This window comes from Aptenodytes patagonicus, chromosome Z (assembly GCF_965638725.1).
Source record: "Aptenodytes patagonicus chromosome Z, bAptPat1.pri.cur, whole genome shotgun sequence".
NCBI classification, from domain to species: Eukaryota; Metazoa; Chordata; class Aves; order Sphenisciformes; family Spheniscidae; genus Aptenodytes; species Aptenodytes patagonicus.
The window spans coordinates 88,657,223-88,679,429 of NC_134982.1; positions in this window are offsets into that span (position 1 = coordinate 88,657,223).

Consider the following 22,207-nt stretch of genomic DNA (forward strand, 5'->3'; position numbering starts at 1 on the left):
TGTCTCACCAGGTAATGGACCATAGCCCACAGTGTTTGCACACTAAATATAAGATACAATAAATTAATTTCAATTATTATTATTTTTTTATTAGGAAGGATGGTAGAGTATTTTGCAAATGTGCTGCTACCTCTCCCATGAAGTAAGTTCCGCTTAGAAAATAAGTTCTTTACCTCTTTAGCCTGGCCATGAGCTGATCCCCAGCCAACTCCCCCCAGCCCCCCCAGCTCAGACCTGCTTTCTCATGCAGGATGGCGTTGTGGGATCCAGTCCAGGGGTGTAAGTTCACTCCATGCTCACATCTCTTTCTTTCCATGCTGGATGACAGAGATCAGTGTGACCAAGGGTTGTTTTGGTTATGCATAAAGGTGAGGCCTCGTGATCTAACCAGCAATTCAAAACTGTTACAAATTAGAAGTAAGCAAATCTGCTGTTTGCACTAGAAAAAGGTAGTTACTTTTTAAATTATCCAGAAGTATAAGCATATAGGAATAAATTCCTAAGCACCCTGACTGTCTCCCAGGGATAATATTATACTGATATACTGGTATTATTACTGGTTATTAATCTTGGAAACCCACATCTACAGCTGCAACTCTGCCACAGTGCCTGCTGCTGTCCCTTATTGTGGGATATGTGCAGCTCCTTAGTTAAAATCTTGCCTATGGCTATAACTCCCCAGCCTGAGGGTGAAGGGCTTTTTACAGCAGCTTTGTTGGCTCGGTCATCTCCTTGGCCCCGGCACAGCAGCTCCGGGGCACTTGGAGGCACAGGAGGGCTGCAGGGCTGTGGCGGACGGGTGCAGGGTTGCCCGGCCATGCTAGCCAGCTCGCAGTGCAGGGCAGGTACCGCAGAAGTGTCTCTCCTGCCGAGGAGGGGCAGCGGGAGAGCGGCTCGGTGGGTGATGCAGCCCGGGCAGGTGGCTGTGAGCAGGGACAGCCCTGGAGCAGGCGTACGAGCGTGCTGCTCTCGGCAGGGGGGTGGGATGCAGGGTAGAGCATCCCTGACTCCCCGCCGCTCCCCTGCCCTCCGCCGCTGCCTCCTGCTCTGGCGCGGTGCCTCCCCACGTGCTCATCACTTCAGTGAAGGTCTCTGCATTTTTCCTCCGCCATTCCCTCCCGTCCCCTTGAAACGCCAAGGCAAATGGCTGTACGTACCATGTGTATGCACCGTATGTACGTATGTACATATGTCATGTACCATAACATACTCCACTGATTTAGAAGCCGGTTTCTAAGCTGTGCGTATGGGCTGTGTCGTCTTTGCACGTCACGAGTTGTGCGAGCTGTGAATATGTGAATAACGGTTGGAAGGAGTGGGGTCTGCATTGGTACACGCAGAACAAACGAGCAAATTGAGAGTAGATGTAGCATTCAGAAGAGCAGATAGCATAGAAAAACAATGGAAGTTTATGTGACATATTTTGGGGTATAGAAAAAGTTACACATACAAGAAAACTGTATTTCAGGGTTAAACAGAGCACATTACAGCTTATCCATCAGCAATGTTGGTTTAGAGTGGATTTTAAGAATCAAAATTGAAAAAAAGAAAGCAAATGTACACAAAAAGCTTGCTAAAACAACTTCATTGGATTAATCTAGAACAACAAAAGCCAGGAAATGGAGAGTTAAGATTAACTCGTTTTGTTTTGGCTGGAGATTTCAGTACTCTCCAAACAGCAGGCGATCTCACATACCACATACTTCATGCTGCAATAATTAGAGACACAGACCTAAGGATGGAATTTCAGCCTCTTACTGGAAAAAAAAAAAATAGAAAAAAGAATAAAGAAAAAACCTGACTTCTTGGCTGGTTATGCTTTTAATGGTATACCATGGCTTTTGCAAATATTTCCATTGTGCTAGTCTGATCCCTCATGATAAGTGTGATTTATGGTTCATTTGGAAGAAGTGTAAAATATTAATTTGGATAGCCTCCTTGCTACGTTAAGGCTTTGATTAGCTTTTTAAAGGCTTGTGTTTCTTTAAAGCATTTTGCACATCACCTTTTTAAGACATGCTGTGTATAGTAATTTATTCCAGCTGCTCATGAGGGTTTGGGTTGCAGTATGCGTAGCAGCTCTTAAAAAGCGCTTCAGAAATCCTCATTCCGTTTGTGTCACAACGTGCACAGGAGGTAAGTAGCAGCCGTTATCACAGCCTGGTGAACAACTGGACAGCAGCATGCTGGAAAAAAATCATTGCTAAATATAAGCTTAAGAAAATTTATTTGTATTTTTATTCCTATTCTATTTTAAAAATGGTGACGGGTTTGCTGAGAGGATGTTTGTATTGATGTTAGTTTTTGCCAGGATCTTCAAACACCTAAGTACTAGTTTGTGACTGGGCCATTCATGGGCTGTGTGTGAGCTGGATGTCTGCAGCACAGGGAAGCGTGTCAGGATTGCTTCTCCGAAAATGCTCTTTCGTGGTGGAAACAGGGTGTAGGCATGGCCATGGTGTTGTGTTCCTGCTCCCCCAGGCTGGGGAGAGCAAACGGGATGGGGCAGAGCAAAGCAAGGACTCACAGAGAGCTGTGCCTGGTGCTGCCATTCTTTACATCTCTTTTGAAAGCTTTTGAGAGTTGTAAGACTTTTCAGTTTGTCTTGGAAGAACACGTGTCCCCCCCCCTTCCATGGTCTTGTTTGTGAGGATGGAGGAGCAGCTCTGGGAGGAAGTGGTGGAATGGGAGCAGCACTTGGCAATAACGATGTGTATCTGAGAAGAGAAAGAACCCAGAAATAAAAAAAAAAACCCAACCTGCTATGATTCGCACTCTGTGCAAATGAACTGACCTTCTGTTTATGTTCATTTACACCCCATTCTATTTTTTCACAGTATTGCTGAAACTGGCAGAAGTTGCTAGGGGAATTTACGTTTGCTTTCCAACTACAACATAAGCTATTCAAAGCGAATTTTGATTTTTCAGACAAGTTGTGCTGTTAGGCTGTGTCCCATCGTCCACCAGAACATACCGTAAAGACCAAAGCCAGGCTTCCTGCTGATGGTGTGAAGTGGAACGTGGGACTAGTCTTGAGCTGGTGTCAGTTCTCTGTGCTGGCTTGCCAGCTGAAAAAATATAACAGGGAGATGCTAATTGATCACCGCTAAATACCAGCCAGAATCAAGGACTGACGACTTTCCATGCACCGCTCAGCCTGCTGACCTGTCTGTGGCATCTGCAGCATCGATGCGGTGATGGGGGTGGAACCCCCCAGAAATGTCGGTGGACTACCCGTACATTACAGAGCATCTTAAGTGAAGGATTTGGGGCAGTTTCTGCGCTAGAAGTAAATGCTAGAAAGCATTACAGTGCATAGTACTTGACTTGGCACATTCTCATTTGGCTAATTGAAAGGTCATTCTTTTGGTCTGTATTTAATTCATCCAGTTGTTGCTTCGCTGTTATTTGTCTTGTGGCAGCTTACATGGATCGCTGTGCCGTGGTGTTTCTACCTTCATAATTCCCTGTATTCAGACAAGAAACCAAATAAAGGCATATTATTTTTCTTTTTGCTTTATACTGAAAAATACAAATACTTTTTTCAGTCTTTTGTTCCCTGACACTCTCAGGACTCTGATTCACGGGTGGGGGCACCTTCCTTTAAGATAACCTAAGTGGCTCCCGCTCGGTTGCTGGAGGGTTGGTTTAGCAGCAGCAGAGAGCAGCAGCTGAGCTGCTGTAGTTTTCCGACAAATGTGTTAATTGATTTTAAGATAGGCTGTAATTTACATGGCTTCGGTAGCTGCAGGTGACTCATCCCCACAGCAGGAGCAGGGACACGCAGATGTTGGGAAGAGGAATGAAACACAGAAACGTGGACTGTAAGAGTGAAGCTGGGAGAGCCTGTCCCCTCTCACCATCCAGCCAGAGCGGGAGGGGAGAGCCGGACAAAGTGAGACGGCTCCATGGCTTAATCTAGAAGGCTTTAACTTAAAATGTTTGTTAATGTTTTGTGTAGTTTTTGCTTCTTAGCAGAACCCAAATGTAAACACTCGTGCTGAATTTTTTTGAAAGCTTGCTTATTTATTTTATGTGTGACCATGGTGGGAGAAGGACAGCCACCGGGAGTAGCACCTATGGGTCCAGAGCCTCGTGGGCATCCTGTGAGATTACAGTCTCATGAATACAAAAACCTAACAAACAACAAATGTTATCACAACATTTTTGATAACACAAGTGTGTGTTGTCAGCCATTGTGAAGAAAAGCTTGAAAATGGGAATGGGGCATAAATTGCTGGCTGTGCGGAAAGGTTTGTCCTGTATTGCCAAGATTTGCATTTGAACCTGTCTACTTATCCTGGTGTCATCTTCTGTGGAAGTAAGACTGCCTGCATCAACTGGAGAGAGGGGCTGAGGTTAAAGTAAAAGCTCACCACCCTCCCACCGATACAGTACCATCTTTGGGGGATGGCGAGGAGGTGAAGCTTTTCCCATAACATCTTCTGGCTCTGCTTCTTCCTGGGCTGCAGACCAGGCAGGCGGTGAGATTGGGTCTCCTGCTGTGGTCACTGGCAGCCCCTCGCCATTGCCCTGCTCCACGCAGCCTCTTCCAACTCCTTTGCCAGGGGAGCTGCAGTTTTGGACAACGGAGGCAGCTGTGGGCATCATCGCAGAGGAGACAACGGTAGTCGGGACGGTAAAATGCTCTGTACGTGAAATGAGAGATGCAGGGTTTGCGAGCGTCGTACAGGGCGTCCTGGGATGGGCAGCAACCCTAACCCTGGTACCTTCATGATGTTGCGGCAGGACTGAGAATGGCTCTGCTTAAAAGCACACTGAGGAGTCCTTAGCCCCAGGGGATACGAGAGAGAGTGGTAAAGCCTCGTTATCTCAGGGCTGGAAGTTGCCACTCTGGGAGGGTCACCAGCATCACCACCTTTTCCTTTGGGAGACCTGGGATGGCTCATGGCGATGTGCTCCGTTGCCTGTGCCAGCACGTTGAACTGTGCAGCTCTCCCCCAGCAAAGAGCAGATCTGGAAGGCCAGTCTGCCAAAAATCCCTTTTGCAGGCGTTTTGCTGCTATGCAAATTAGAACTTTGTCTTCCTAAGGCCACTTGTGAGTGAAAGGGTTAAAAATACCGGGCTTTATGCTCCTCTTTTCAGTGTTGCATACATTTTTGAAGGACTTCTTGTAGGCTTATTTTTCATCTACAATCTCTGAAGAAAGATTGCTGGTGGTCGTCCTGCCTGTCATTGCTGAAGGACCTGGGGGTCGAGGGGAGAGGACTGTCAGAGACCTGCCTGGGGGGGCTTCCACACCCCCACTGCAGAGAGCATGGGGTCTTCAAAGAAAAAATTATTACTGTTGTTGTTGTTATTATTATTATTAATTATTATCATCTTTTTCTCCTCATCTTTCTCTCTCATTTTTCTCCAAATAATTCATTAGGAACTGGGGTTTAATATGTGCCAGAAAGAAAAGAGTGAGTTCAAAACAGCAGCTGAAGGTCTCCCTCTGAACTAATCAACTTTTATGAACCGTCTTTGGGGACATTCTCCAGGTTCAACCCTGTCCTGTTGTTTCTGAGATGACTGGCATGTATACAGTCAGTGAGCAGTGTTTCTAAACATGACGAAAAAGCTGATCATCTTTTGAAGATTTTTTTTTTTTCCTTCCCAGCTAGCCCTTCCGCACTGTAAAACTGAAATATTGCTTTATATGGTTGCATTTTCTTACTGATTATCAAGCATGCTTAGAGTCCAGGCTACGGTAAGCACATCTTTTGGTCTCAGCTTATACACCTGAAAAAGTAAGTGACCACCACAGCCTTGGAGGTAGTTTGTGCTTGCACACTCAGCCCTGTCAGCCAGCTTTTTATTTCTAAGGTTTAACAGGCAAAGTGGGGTCCAAAACATGTAATTTTTTTAATGCATGAGGTGTCTGCTGCCTTACTCAAATTCCTTACTCAAAAATGAGGCAGATGCTCACCTGTCTTCACTGCATCAGAAGCCCAGGCATCTTTGACTTAGAGTGCCGTTACTTACGGCAGAACTTTCCCACCATGAAGTCTGGCAGGGGGTATCCAAGAGCTGTGTGTCCTTCCTATGCAAGCAGGCTGTGCCGAGCCTTGCAGCCGGCTAGGTAGAAAAACAGGCTTATGTGTAAGGTAGCAAGACTTCAGCAGGAATTAGGAAGGTTTTTTAGAACAGAAACTCCTATCTGTCCATTTAAGCATTTTCACGTGCCTCGGTTGTACAGTCCACATGGGGAAAAATGATCTGGACAAGCTGAGTCGTCACATCCAGCCGGGTTATACTCTTAGCTGTGTTGTACTTCTGTTACAGCTAAGTTATATACTGTGTACAAATTGGGATTATTAGGTATTTGACTATTCTTTTACAGTACTGCTTGGTTCTTAATATGACACAGCTGGATTAATTTTAATACAAGACTTTATTAAGGACTCAGCTGAGGCTGGTTTCCTGGAAGAAGGGCACCTAGTACAGGTGTGGAGAGTTAAGTCAAGCTTGAACACACTATTTAATTAATTGCTCTGTCATATGTTGCATATTTTTATGGTCTAATAAACCCAAACATCTGTCAGCCAGGATGCTCTGATGCTTTTTTCCAGCTTTCTGAAAAACTTCTTGCTCTCCCCTGCCCCTCTGTTTTATTCCTTAGTGTTTTACTGTCAGGCCTAGCTGACTTACTAGGGAATTGGAAAACTGGTTTGCATCTCTCTGTGCAATTTTAGAGCCTGAAGTGTATTACTACAAAGTGTAATGCTGGTGAAAGCCTTGAAGCTGATGCTTTGACCTGTCCATCTTCCTCTGGGAGTGAAGGTGATGGAAGGATGAGAATGTGGTTCCTTGTGGACCTTCTGTGGACCAAGCTGATCTTGGGCTCATACAAGTGCACCACTAGAAAAGCCTAATAAAAATAAAAATTAAAAAATAATTAAAAATCTGTTTTCAAGTAATGTTTCTACTTATGAGGAAGGGGAAGGACCCTCAAGCAGCTTGAACATGTACTAGAGGAGAAAAATCATAACCACAAAAGCTGAAAGTCTTGGAAGCCACCACTTCCTAGTGCTTGGGAGTTGTGTTCCTTCACCAACATTATTCCTGCTTGGGAGATGTGTTTGTCCTTGACATTTGTTTGCACAATATCCACTAAGATAGGGTCAGGATTACTCTGTGTGCCTGTGGATTGCCATCTTCAGCAGTTTTGCATTTCCTCGGTGGGAAGGAGGAAGGTCTCTCTGAACCTGTTAGGGCTAAGCTAATACTCGTCCACAGGGTTTTTTGGTGGTGAAAACTATTTTCTTCAGCTGGGGCGTTAGTTTTTTAGTTGGAAGCTAGAATTAGATGTCTTAAGAGAAATTTTATTCTTAGAGGAGGTCTGTTTGAAAGTTTTCCATCAAAACAGTTTTCTCCAGGGGAAATACTGATTTTTTGACAAAGTTTAGAAAAAAGCACTGACTACACAGCACTCAAAATATTTTGATTTGGCAAATGCAACTAGATACGTCATGTCTCCACGTTTCAGTGGAGCCAGCTGCCCTGATGTACCAAACCGAGGACTTCCAAATTTCTTGCAGTGAGGTCGCAGCCCGTTACGGGTGAGGTAGAGGCATGAGGGAGTCTGGCCCGGAGAGAGCAGGATCAAGAGACATGAGACTGTACTTCTGGTGACTCATGATGGCACCATTTCAAAATCAATCCCTTTGGTTTTAAATTGAAATATCTTGGTTTCCACCACAAAGGAAAGCTGTTCACTGAAAAGCATCCTACTTTTCAAACAATTCTTTTGCTTCAGATCCATTCATACAAATACTGCTGAAGAAATCAGACCTGAATAAGCATGTCCTAAGGTCAGGATTTGAGCTGTAGCAATGCCTGCTCTGTTAACTGATTTCGTTTAGTTTTTCTGAATGTTGGTCAGCATGATGAACACTGACCTCTGTGTTCAGTAACAGTGTTCTTTTATGGTATACTTTTTATAATGCCTATAATAATCATCTCACCCTACATTTGAAAAAACAATTTCTAGGAATATTGCCCAGCTCTCTGTGGTAATTTAAAGAGCCTTGAAAAATGTTGTCTGAACCTGAGATGATTCTAAGTTTGGGAACAGTCAGATATGAGATTTCTGTCTGGACCTGTTTCTAGACTTACAGTATTCAACTATGCTTTTAACCATGCAAAGCCTTCCTCCTCAGTGAGCTATGTACAAAACATTGTTTGTTGCAGAAAGAAGTGAGATAATAAAAAGGATGGAGGAGCCTTGTAGTGCTGCAGGAAAACCCGAGTGATACGGTTGTGTCGCAGTGATGTCTCCAGTGGTGTCTGCTGGTATCAGTAACAAAATGCACCTCGACTGCAGCAGGGTCAGACGCTCTCCAGTCTGTTCGGTTCCCACTGGCCATGCAGATTCAGTAAATGTGAAGGTGATAAGGAAAGGAAAAGAAGAGAAACAGCTAAAACCCATACTTTTCTGTTTTGCTGAGAAGATACGAAAATATTTGTGAATTTAGCTCCTTTGTTTAAGTTCTTAGGCTAGACCCTCAAGCCTTGTCTGTCTATTTTGCAAGAATATATATAAATAATTGAAGAATGGTAAGGTTTGCAGCCTCATACATACCCAGAAAGTGCATTAAGATCTCCGTATCGAAGCTGGAAGTTAAACTCAAAGATTACAGTCTTTTGGAGAGCATTACTATGTAAGTGAAATGAATGGGTTTCAAGACTGGAGCAACAGGTACAGGAAAATGCCCTGAACAAACCTGGTTGCCCACGATAAAAGGATAAAAATGTCACATCAGGATAGATGCATGGAAAGGTTCCATGCGGAATGGTAACTTCTGTGAAGCAGAGAGGCAGCCTTGTGAATGAAATCACTTGCTTAGCTGAGCACAGGGCGAGGGGGTCATGCCCTATAAATTCATCAGTTTTGATGTCCAGGAGGAAAAAGAGCTGTTCAAGCTAATGGGCATTGTTGGCAAAAGAACAAATGGCTCTAAATTAGCTGTGATAAATTTCATCTGGAAACAGTGAGAAAGTGAAAAACCCATTTATGTCTTCTTTTGGGTCAACTTGAACTGTAAACATGCAGAAATGGCTTTTCTAGTGACCTCAGATATTAAAAAATAAAGTGGGGCTCAGCTGTTCATGCAGCATGTTGTATTCTTATTGCTCTTACGGTTTCCTAAAGTAGCTCCAATAACTGCAGGAGTGGAGTCCAGAGTCCCTGGTTTAAGCCATACGTGCTCCACTAAAACCAACACCCATGTTAACGTTTATGTTTGGCTTTGGTCACTACATTTTGTAAAAGTTGTGAAACATACCTTGGCTAAAGGAAAAAAAAAAAAAAGTCTCTCTGAGGAGCTCATGTGTGTTTTGGGTTGGGTTGCCCAAGGGGCTTTGGCAGTGGGGCAGTAACAGCCTCAGCCATTGGGTTTAACGGCGTATCTTGCCGATGAACCCCGCGTTCACAGCCAGCTGTGGTAGCGTCAGCGAGCTCTACGGACACCTCTGGGCAGTGAACACGGGGCCATGTTGGCTGTTCTTGGAAGTTTGGGAGAACATGCTGGATTTTGTCAGTGTAGCGTGAACTGTCCTTGCCTGGACAAGGTCCCTGATTTAGCTGGGCCTGCTCGGGAGCAGTAGGTTGGACCACACGACCTCCAAGGGTCCCTTCCAACCTAAATTATTCTCTGATTTTAAATATTGAATTGTTTTTTGTAAGTGGGAAGTGTACTTTTTCCCTGTGCTGGTGCCTTTTCCCCCAAGTACAGATATACACTGCTTTGAATACAAGTATTTGTCCATGCCAAACAAGTTGTTGTACTAATATAAGTGTTGCAATTTTAAAAAAATCATCCTGTTGTCCTAAGTAATTGTTTTTGTACAAGTGCCATGTGCATGAGTTGTTCCACGCGCTTGCCGAGGGCTCTTTGCAAATTCCAGCCTTAAGCTGCTCCTTGTCTCTCTCTGATCTGCATCAAACTGGCTGACACCACGAAGATGTTCCCCAACGGGAGCGTAGTTACTGACTGAGCATTATTAGCAAAGACTGAGCAAAAAATAAAAGGTAATTTTAGTTGTGACTAGGGACGAATCTTTGCAATCAATTGGTTTGGTTATGGAGAATTACGGTCAGTCAGTAGTTGTTTCTAAAGCCAAAGGCTTATTACTGAGGCCCCTGTGAGTCTACTAATAGTACTTCTGATTTTCTGGTGCTGATTTTTGGCTGGTTGGTTCAAGATAACTCCCAAAGCTGTCCCAGTCAATGTGAAGTGATTTATCTCAAGTCCTCCAGAAACGATTTATGGAATGCCACGTTTTGCTTTTCAGTGCCGCCTCCATAGCGTCTCAGAATTGTATTTTGTGACACAAGGACACAAGTAGATACGTGGTAGAAATCAGACACTGTTGTGATAAGATGAATATGCTTTGCAGGAGTAAATGGGAATTGTGGCCATGATGCTTTTGCGGTGTTTTTACTACCTGGCAGGCAGTACCGAGCTGTGAAACCAAGGAGATGTACTTGGAGGCTACATGTTATATATAGGCTCACAAATAGAAAGCTTGGGAGGCAAAGAAATTGCTTATACGTTAACTAGGCAGCCTGCAGTATATTTATGCATTTTAAACCATCCTTCAAAATATGTTTTAACTTGGAGATTTTTATGACCATTTACCCCCTCTGAGTGATTGAAAATGTCTCCGTTGACCATGGCTAAACTACTGAGACTTGTAAAATTAGTAAATTTTGGTTAGAGTAGCGAGCCACAGTTTTTCTTCAGTGTAGAAGTCAAAACCCTTTATCCTAAGCTTAAATGATTATGGTTAATACTGGCAGAGGGACAGGCACACAACAAAATACTGACCGTGCAGCATCAGTTTTCCACTGTCGTGCTCCCAGTGCCTTCGGCTGCAGCCAGACCCTGCGGCACGAGACCTGCTCTGCTGGTTTGCGGCAGCTCTGAGCCCGTGCCTGCCTCTGCTCGGCAGGGAGACGGGCTTCGTGCTCCGCCGGGCTGGGGCCGGGATGCCGGCTGGGTTTTGTTATCCGCCTTTGGCCAGGCTGACCATGTCTGATCACAGGATGAAGAGCATGAGGCTATGGCAAGAAAGTACAGCCTTGAGGGCTTGCGAAGGGCTGGTTGATTGCTGTTGTCAGCTGCAACTGCAAACATGCAATTCAGTGCCAGACTTCAGAGACAGCAAAAAAAGAAACCCAAAAAAACAGAGAGACAGAGAGACGAGGGAGTCTGGCTGGAGAGGTGGAGGAAAGTTACGTGCCCCACGGCTTCCCTGGAAGTGCCCACATCGACAGCATCACTGGCGGAGCACAGTGCATCCCTGCACGCATCCCTATGCATATCCCCGTGCTGGTGTGCACCAGTGTTTTTAGTGAGCCGTGACTCAGACCAAGTTAAATCCCTGGTTGAAGTCACAGTGGCAGATAGCAGTCACGGACTTCACTGATTAACAGGCTGTGAATAAACTTCCACAGGTAGAGTTTAGACAAGATCAACTAAGTAGTGATGAAATAACTTGTCCATTTCTCCTCTGAGACACGTTCACAATCAAAAGTGCATTAATTTCCTGCTCCTAAGGGAGGTATTTTTTTCTGGTGAACGTGAGACCCTACATGAAAAAAGATTAACTGACCACAGGAGTCTCGTTAGTTATTGTTGGCATTTACTCACACCTTACTTCAGTTTTTGTTTTCGGGCTGTTTGGATCTATTAACGGATCTGCGCCAATGTGGGCCATGTCTTGAGCAGTCGCTATTGGGAGTTGTAGAAAGAGCCACTCTTTAGCCCAAGAATCCAAGAAATTTAACAATCTGTTCCCCAGATATCCACAAAATAATTGCCGCGAGCTCTATTCCCATCACCTCTTAAATTGAAAGTGCAGCAGCACAGGACGTGATGTTCTTAGCAGGGAAAAGCTATGCTAAAAATGCTGTCTTTCTATAATGGCAGGTTTCTTATCTGTGATTATGTCATTGTGAGGCTTGTGTTTAAACACTGACTTCTTGATGACTAATTTCTCTTAATCATCACACAGTCTAGATATTAAAAATGTCTTTTCTACTTTCTGCTTGGAAGAGATGTAAACAGTACTTGTGAACAAAACTTTGCACTGCTTCTCCGTGGAATTGGCAGATATGGCTGAACAGCAATTAAGCTGTTGATTTTAGGTAGCTAAAAGGCAGAGGGTGTTTGTTTAGCAATCTGCTTAAATAAAGTTGAGATGAGAGCTGTGGTCACAGACAGACAAAACGAAAACCCTCTTGAATTTCAAGTCTAACCACTGTTGCATCCACATGTTTATGGCTTATGTCTGCCTCAACTCTCAGCGGTGAATTAACCTTTTCACTGCCTTGTTCAATCAGCTGGTGCAAAATCAGGGAAGAATACAGCTTTATGGGGCCAGATCAGTTCCCATTTTCCCTTTCCTCCCATATTCCTGGACAGCTAGCAGGCGGATCCCATCCACCTGCAATATGCTCACCAGTTTGGAAACCATGACACCTCCTGAACCTTAGGTTATTTCACACACAGAAAAAGAATTTCGCATAGCAATTCAGAAAAATTAAGGGTTTAGATTCCTAATTTGGGAAAAAAATGCCCTGCCTGAAATTGTCTTAATGCATTTTTCAGTGAGCAGCACCAGTAGCCATTTTGCAGGGACCAGGAGGGAACTGGGGCATCAATTTGATGCAGCTATTCTACTTTATTTCCATACACTGCTGTATCCTGAGACAGCTTTCATGTGCAGAGATGTCCGTAGGCTGTGCTGCCTGCTGCTGAGCGAGGATACTGGCACATGGGTGGGTTACTATTACAAAAGTTAGCGTCTTGGGGTCTAGCAAACAAGCTGCTGCAAATATTGCCTATGGCATTCTCCTACCTGTCGTTATTTATGGGGTAGTTTATCGCTCTTTCAGGTAGGGAGTGTGCTACCATGCACTGCCATGCAAGAGCATCTGCAGGGGAAGCCGCAGCAGTGCAGCTTTGGTCCAGAGCATCCACCCCAGTTCGCCTGAGGATAACCTGTGCTCTGCTCTCCATCCCAGTGATTGTGGTGCTGGGACCCTCTTCAGTCACGGATCCACGCTTGCTAGAAAACAGTACATTACAGATCTGGCCCTCCACTGCCGTGCGAAATGCGATGCACACAAGGAAGCTGTAACATCATTCATAGCTGTCCAAAGGAGGGCGAATACGACCACATCAAAATGGCTGTGCTTTGTGTTCAGCCCATATGTGGATGAACATTGCATTCTGCAGTGAAATGGGATTGAAGAGTCTCTCCTCCTTCATTTTTCTCCTTTTCGTTGTTCCTGCCACATGTCAATGGTTCAGTTTTGCTGGTACAGTTTTTTATGGGCTGCGGGTTGGAAAAGGTCAAGTAATCAACCCTGTTCACTGGTAAAAACAGTTATTTTTAGCCCCAATGGGCTAATTGCGTGACCATACAAATAGCTGAATAAGGACGTGGCAGCTCCATAAGAGAAATGTCAAACTTCACTCTTGCTTTGTCCTGACCGAAGTATCCCCAGAAAGCACAAAATGGGAGAACCAGATCTTCCATGGTGTGTCCAAGCTACCAACAGTGGCATGCACACCCCACCAACAGCATGCAGACAGGTGGGAAGGTATTTTATGCTGATAAATGTTTATTAAAACTCCTGCTGAGTTCTTCCCCTGACTGTAAGCCAGCCAGTTTAAAAATAGGTGAAAAAGGAAGCTGAAGGTCTGAAGAATTGTGGGGCTTCCAAAGGATGCCGGGAATATGCAATGCCTGCTAGAGCTATCAATAACAAACACTCTCAGGCAGGATAGAAGCTGGTAACAATGATTTTCCTAAGAAAATAACTAAAAAGCAGGGTATGCAAAAGCTTCTCTTATTTAAGGAAATGAAACCGCAGCTGTTAAAAATTGAGTATGTACTAGCCTTTACTAGAGTGGATTCAAAAGACCTGCAGAGGAATGCAGTCCCACTGCACTACCTTTGTTGCAGAAGCAGAAGAGATTTTTTTTCCTGGCAGGGTTTTATATTTGTGGCCTTGCACCTGCGGCTTGTTCCTGGGCTGGCCCTGAGTGGAAGGCAGAGGGGGAGCTGGGGCATCACTGAAAATGAAGTACAGCAGGGAGAAATGGGAGGAAAAATGAGTGAAAGACAGTGGGAGGAGCACACAGCTGTACAGGCTTGCTACTACACGAGCCCAGCTATGTGGTTGAGTCTTTTTACATGTGCAATGCAAGATTCAAAAAACCGTACTTTTAATAAATCACAAATCCTTTCTAGCTGTCTACAGAGCACCAGGAGAAGCTCTGACATTGTCCAGTCTCCCTCTCACACCTCCCCAAAGGACCGCCTGCCTGAGAGGTCTCTGACGGAGATTCCTCGCCAAGCCCAGGGTTTTGTGCCGTAATGGCTCTGTCCGAGATAAGCAGTTATCACGCGTGCCCGGCTGGTCTCCCTTGCACCGTCTGACGGCAGATACCAGCCTGGCGGAGCCGTGACCGGCTCGTCATGTGAAGGGTCCATGCAAACACCGGCCCCTGTTCCTCAGCTGCTGCCGAACGGATGGGTACCGCTCCGCAACAAAGCCTCTGTCCTTGTTTCCCACTAATCATCCCCCAAAACCCCAAAATTTCAAGGCTGTTAACTTTTTTCTTTGACGTTTTGGTGTGGGGGCACAGAGGACTCCAGTCCTCACCCCCAGCACAGTGCATGCTGCAGCCACCATGCATGGCCCAGCAGAAGCCTTATCTGCCCCTTCCCAAAAGCACCGCTGGCCACAGGCCGTGCAAGGCACAACCCCGATGCTGGCTGGCTTTAATGTGGGTGACATAGGATTAGTAAGATTATGCTTTCCCCTAAAAAAAGTCTTTAAAATTTTCCGCTGCATTCATCATATTTCAAATGTTTCTTATTTTTCTTCTTTTTTTTTTTTTTTTTTTGGTGGCTGAACCTGTATGACTGTACATTTCAGATTTATTTGTTTTGGACATTGAGCTGCATGAGGCACTCTTACTATGTGAAAAACGCCTGTGAGCTGTTAGTGTCACACATGCATGCAGCAGATTTACAGATGGGGTTTCGCCGCTTGTTAGCCGGTGGGCAGCTGAAGCAAGAGGAAGGATCCAAAGGAAAATGTGTAGCTGCAGGGAGTTAAATTGTGCTCAGAAAATTACCTGTCTCTTCCAGGAGCTCTCAGTCACTGGCAACAAGAAGCGAAGTGTGTACACTGTATATTCATAACTGCAAAGCTTGCTTTCTTGCTGCAAGAGATCCTTTGCCCGACAAGGATTAGGTGTCCTTTCATTACAGCAGCACTCAGAGATGCAAATCCTTTTTGTGGCGGGTGCTGCCATAACCCCCGTGACGCCGTGTGTCAAGGCACTGACAATAAACGTGTTCCATAAGCCCCGTTCTCCAACTTTTTGGTGAGCTGTATAGAAATGGTGTTAGCATCCCCCAAACTGCGTTTTGACATTGGAAAACTGCTGATAGTGAAATAAGAAAAAAACCCCTCAAATATAAACTTGAGGGCTAGTTTTAACACCCTGGAAATAGGCTGGGTCGGCAGGGTGTAAGACAAGGGAGGCAAGCATCCCGACATGAGAGGACACCTTATTTTTTATAAAGCAGCAGTATTTGCTGAGGTGGATTGTGAGTCTGCCCCTGCATTTTTGATTCCCATTTTTAGCCTGGGATTTCATGCTCAGTTACGCAGTTTGTCTGGAAGCATGTCTCGAAAAGCCTTCTCCATCCCTGAGTGACTTAGGAGCCCTTCTGGGGTTACAGGTCTGCTTCCAGCTCTTCGTCTTTTGTGAAGATTCTCATGGAAATCATCTTAAAATTGTTTGAGGGTGAAACTGTTGTAAAATGGACTCGGAAATGGTCATTCTTCCTTTGCTTACCTCCTTTTGCAGAGAGCCCACGGATGTGGAGCTCTGTACTGCTGTAATGCTTTGCAGAGTGCTGTAATATTTTGCAAACTGCAGGCCGAAGGAATTGCAGGGCCTGCTGCAGTTTGTCTGCAGCTTTCCATTCCCACTGCAGTATGACAGCTTCATAACAACTTGCCCTTCATGTATTCTTATATTTTATTGTTACATAATTTATTTTATTTCCAAAAGTTTTACTTTTAAGACATCTTAGAAAGAAGTGCACTTCAAATTTGCTTGTGGACTTCCACAGAAAGTCAAGATGCATTAAACCAGAAAACAACAGCTCATGTTCTCTGTTTCTGCCAAACTAGTGGATTCTGTTGCAATACATCTGTCCCTTAAGAAGGAAGAAAAAGCTGAAGAAGGAAGAAAAAGGAAGAAAAAGCTAAGGCAGAACTAATAAAAACTGGTTAAACAGTTTTGGAGGGAGGACAGGGCGTCCTCTGTCAGGATTACCTGTTCACACACGGCTTTGAACCTTTTCTGATGCACACATTTCAGAAATAATCATGCAATTGTTTGGACAGCTTTTCTGGCAGCAGCAATGTCTCCTCCTGCTGTTTAATTAGTTCTTTCCTTACGCTCCATCAGTTTCTCCTGGACTGCCGTTCACAATAGGGCTAACCTGGTGATAATGACATGTTCTTATCTTGAAACACTACTTACAACCTCCAATGTTTTCCTTTGCAAATATGCCGTAGTGGGAGCGCCAGCTGCACTTTCATGCCAGCTAAACCCCAGACGCAAGGCAGAGCGTGGAGGGCTTGATTCCGTTCCTTTAATTATCTGTAATCCTGGAGCTAGAAAGGCTTTTGTGCAGCAGGGCTGCTGGAATGCAGGTGGGATAACGCGGTGCTGGCAACCAGCTCCCGTCTCTCCGCTCGGTTCCCATCAGGGCTGTCACTTTTCTGTCTGTTAAACGCAAGACCGTCCACCAAGTCCTCCCTCTTACACTGAACTGCTCTACTAGCTACCATGAGGGATACCTGTTTTACACCTTCCTTTTCCTGCTAGTTGCTGTGGTTAAAAAAGAAATACCTATTTTATTCTCTGTTCCCCTGCACCTGGGAGAGGGAAGAAATGCAATATTTGCTAGGACAGCGGTTTCTTTCTGAAAATGTGAATGCAGCAAAAGGATGGTGGGTTCTTGCTGGCTACTCTCGCGTGCACTTTCGTGTCCTTCACTTTCCTTTAACTGAGCATGAGAATTAAGAGGAGAGCAGCTGAGTGGTATGTCTATTCTCTGTTGTCTTCCAGAAATTCAGCTGTTGGCTTAGGATTTTCTCCAAAAATGTCGCTCAGCTCCACAGTAACTCTGTGCCATGCTGTGCATTTTTTTCTGTAAGATTCCTGTATCTTGTTTATCCCCTATCTCTCTCAGCCACTTTTCATCTCTGGACTATTAAAAAAAAAAAAAAAAAAGAAGCTAAAAAAATTCCCATAAAAATGCCATTAAGATGGAAAGTCCAGGCATACAGAAAATGTGGCAGAGAGGATGGCGTGTGTTTTAATATTTTGCAACTGGCCATGAACACTTGCCAAAGCCCGAACTGGCAGATTGTGTGATTTAGCGCCACCAAAGTAAAACTCTGCTTTGGGCTGACTTCCACAGAGCAGAATAAACAAGACTGCAGAAAAATTATTAGCACTCCACAAAAGCTCACTTGCTTCTAGAGGTTACTGATGTAAATACCTAGCCTCCAAACAATAACGCTTTTGAGTGTTAAATTATTCTGAACTTAATTACGGCACGTGCATCGCCTCGGTCGGTCCTTGCTCAGGGCAGCACATGGCTCCAGCAAAGAAACGTCCCCCAGATTAAACCCCTTACTCTGCCAACCTGTCAAATTCAGTAAGAGCAGTCAACAAGTACCAGCACTTTCTCTGGCATTTCTTTCTCATGTCAGCTTAAATTTTTGAGGGTGGTAGCCTGCTTATAATATGGGCACAGACTCTGCAAAACATTACTGAGAACAGTCCAAAGTCTGTGGTAATTTGCCACTCTTTTTTTAAGCGAATGCTTTACTTCACGGCTCTTGACATTTCCCCCATTTAAAAATTGTTTGCCTGCTGCCAGAGAGAAGCTGTGTGCATCCAAATGTCCTTTCATTGAAGTTTCAGTAGGAAAGCCCTTATTCCTGACTTCCTGAGAAACGCTGCGTCTGGTTTAAAGCCATGTGATCAGTAAACGTGTCCTCCAGAAAGCCGCAGTGCAAGGAGCCGGGTCCTGCTTTTGTGCTCAGACCATGAAGTAATGTGCATCTTGAGTCCAAAAACGTTGTCTTGCCCCGCAAAGTAACTGCATGTCCTGGGTGCTCTGGAGCTTCTGGAGAAGGTGGAGGACAGACCACCTCTACGTCCCGTCCAGCGAAGTCCCAGAAGAGAGATACGCCTCCATTACCACACAGGGGATGTGCTCGTGGATGCTCTGAAGGGAACGCTGGAGCAGGCAGCCATGTGTGGGGCCAGGGGAGGACGTGGCCTCCCTGACATAGGTGATGGCTTTTCTGAACTTCACAGCCTTTGCTTCTTGGCTTCTGCTCAGGAGCAGGTATTTCCCTACAGCTCCCTTCTGCCTTTGAAGATGTCCCAAAGATTGGCTGATTTGGCTGTTTTCCTCAACTTAGTTATTTTTCAATTTTTTTTTTTTTAATTCACTTAAAAATGAACCTACTTATAAGCCTAAAGGCTTGCAAGGAGATAGCAGTGATCATCATTTCAAAGACAGGTTCTCTAGTTAGCATATGTCAAAATATAGCTGACGTCTAAATCTCACCAAATTTCGGGCTGTTAATAGCTGATTCTGATAAAGCCTGGAGCTGGGGGAATGGCCCCACCTTTGTCTTGTAGGTAGTTTTCTCTGTCTAGTAAATTATAAAATCTCTGGCATCTTTATACAAAGGGATACAAGCACAGCCGATCACCTTTGTGTAGTGTAGCAGCATTTTCTAGAAGTACCTACTTTAGGGTGCTTGCTAGGAGGCATTGCTACTGCAAAATACTGCTGTGTGGTTGAATATCATACAGCTTTGGGCAGGGTGGGAAGCTGCAGTGCCCTCTGATGCAGAGCCAGGAGATCGCCTGCCCCAAATGCCATAAAACATCACAAATGCATAAAGAACAGGTACCAGGGAAGATTTAGCCGAAATGCACAGCTTTAACAAGAGCTAGCCAAAAAGAGTCTCTTCGGTATCCTCACGAGTGTGGTTTTAGCTGGACGCGCAGCAGAACAAAAACCAACATAGCGTTTGGCACAAGGTTCATCTTTTCTCACTTGTTTCTGGCAAGTTAATATTTGCATACGGCTGCCACTTCTGCAAGAGTGGTCATCGAAGCGTAAAGAAAAAACAAACGTTTCAAACTTCTTGGCGCCACGCTTCATGGTCTGCTTGACAGCCGTGAAATCCTGGTGAGCTGGAAATGACACACAAGGCAATCAAACAGCTCTGCGGTTTTACAGCCGCTCAGAAGGAGCGAGGCACAAGGTGCAGATGTGCGAGCACGAAACGTCTGCGGGGGGGTCCTGGTTGCCCTGGGTTCAGCATCACCGACGGTGCTGCGGCTGCAGGAGCCTTCTGGAAAGCGTGGGGCTTGCACGGCACATCTGAACCGTCCTACTTTTGGGGTGCCTGGTGCAGGAGAGCCTTCAAGGAGCCATGTCCCATGCATCTTGCTGCTTCTGGAGGGCCATCTGCAGCCTCGAGTGAGCATGTTCGACCATGTAGCACTGACCTCCACCTCCCTCCTACAAAGCCACCACTCAGGAGACGAGAGGAATAGGCAGATACTGGCTGTTGTAATAGCAGCCCTACGTCTGAGCTGCCGGCGACATACTGCTATTGCTGTGGCTCCCCGAAAGCATCACTGACTAAAAGTGATGCCTAAAGCAGCACTTCTTGAAGAAACGCGTCCGTGCACCCTCATGTTTACTTCTGGGCTTTCCTTGGTTATTTTTCTTGGCATACTGTGCAAAAGAGCCATCAGGAGAGCAAGGACTGTCTAGCTGGTGGTACATCTGTAGGCAGCAGCAACACTCACAGAAAACAGAATGTGCTTGCTAAATGGGGGAAAATACACAGATGAAAAATAAAGCTAAAGAAGACGGGCTGAGCTGCATACTAGCATTCGCCTGGCAAGAGCAAACTGCTCAGAAATCACCCTCTGGTCTGCTTTGTCATTTGTTTACTTACGACTACAGTTATGCTGACTGTTGCATTTCTCATTGTTGCTGGGAAATAATGATCTGCGACTCTTGGCTAATACCATTTCTTCCATTCTCAGAGAGCTTAAACCAGGGTTTAAATAGTGGTCTCCTAACTCTTGCATGAGTATTGACTTGATGTCTGGCAAGGACTGCAATTGGACCCAAAAACTTGGAAGCACTTTTTGTCCAGTAATATGAACACAGGCAATGAGTCTTCTCGGGAAGGAGAGATACCACCAACTGCTCCTGCTGTTCTTGGGTAAGTATTCTGCTCAAAATATTTTTTAATTAATTTTATGATCTGTTTTTTGAAATCATATCTGTGTTAGTAGTATGGCTGGCACGCTATCTTGTCTATAGCAACAGTTTTTTAAGCTGAGATGAATGTCTGAACAGACTGCTAATGCAGATTGATGTCCTGAAAGTGTTACAATGCTTAAAATAAAAATCCTTACATTCACTTTCCAATTTCTTCCGTCGTCTTCTCCTGTGTGTCTGCACAGCCTGATAGCAGAAGAACAAGGGCTGTAGCCAAGTTTAACAAGAGCATGAAGGAACCGTTTCTGTGCTTATCAGAAGACATCTCGCACAGTGTGACAGCCTTGTCTCGGCATCGTCCCAGGTGTGATAAACTGGAAAATAACCAGGGGGCAGGGAGAGGGGATGAAGAGTGGCGTCTCTAGGTCAGGACTCCTATAACTATGCGGCAGCGTTTCAGGATCTTGTTCTCCTAACAAGGAGCTGCAGGATGTCTCCTCCTCCTCCTCCTCCTCCTCCTTCCTCCCTTAGTTTAGAGAGCAGTAGACACACACACACACAGACACACACATATATATATACACGTACTTCCCCTTGCCCAAGCCCACTGTCTCATTTTATCTCCTCTGCACATATGTCTGCTGGTGTTTTCTTTCTTGCCTTTTCAATGACAAACGGCAGCAGCTGATGTTGAAGCCAAATGCTAATAAGGGTATATTAAGTACAGCTCCAGGCATCTGTTGTACTGGTAATACCCAACACGTATTTTATCAGCTGGAGCACCGGTGAGGTTGCTGAAATACCCTTGGAGATAGGAGTGGCGGTGGTCGGGCTCGTGCTGCCGCTTAACGAACTACCTTGTGTGGCTGGACACTTACAACAAACTGCATACACTGAATTTTGTTTGACATGTCTACAAACCATCTGCAGAGGAGCAGAGGAACCACCAGGACGGGTAAAACAATAATCTGTTAAATTCAGTCTCCCATCTCAGATTATGAGCTCGTGTCAGCTGCTTCTGAGGAAGGTGCAAGAAACCACGTAGCAGGGGGTCGTAAGATATGAGATGCTGATCTGCTTGTGAGCTGGTGCTGGCCTGAACTGGGGCTGGGTTGTCGGTAGGACCTGAGGGGCAGGAAAACGTAGACTTTTCAGATAGACATCCCAAGTTTGCTTGAAAGCCAGGCAAGAACTTTCATTAACTTCTTATTTCTCTATGTTACAGAACAGAGCTGAGAAATTTCCCAAGAAGAGACAGACGAGCTGTGAAATGTTTCTACCTTCTTTCTCGAACAGTTTAAACATGAGATGTTTCTCTTCCTGCTTCTCTTTTAGACCTGTCCAACTGCCACTGGAAAGGGTGGGAAGAGTCCTGCAGAGGAACCTGGATCAGCTTCTAGCTCTGCTCCAGAAAAGGTGCATGCTTTGCTTCCAGTGGCAGAGAGGGGCATTTGGTGGTGTTTCTCTCCGCTGCGTACTTCTGAGTACGTGTTTATAATCAGCAGCATTTCTAAAGGCTGCGATCCGCTGCGATCAGCCGACAGAATTTTTGCAGAGGTGCAGCCGCCCACATGGTGCTCCGTGGAAAGAGTCCTCCTGTCCTCGGGACAGGGCCAGGTCATGCACGGGGGGAGAGACGAGAGCGGACCTGGTAGCTCAAGCACCGGTTTGGATGCAGCACATTGGCACGCCACTCCACGCTCGACTCCTGCCCTGATCCTGAACAAACATCTTCACCTCCTGTATTTTGCCTGCCTGTGAAATATGGGTGTTGTTCTGCTGATTAACTTAATGAGCCGTTTGAGGCAAAGACACATATAC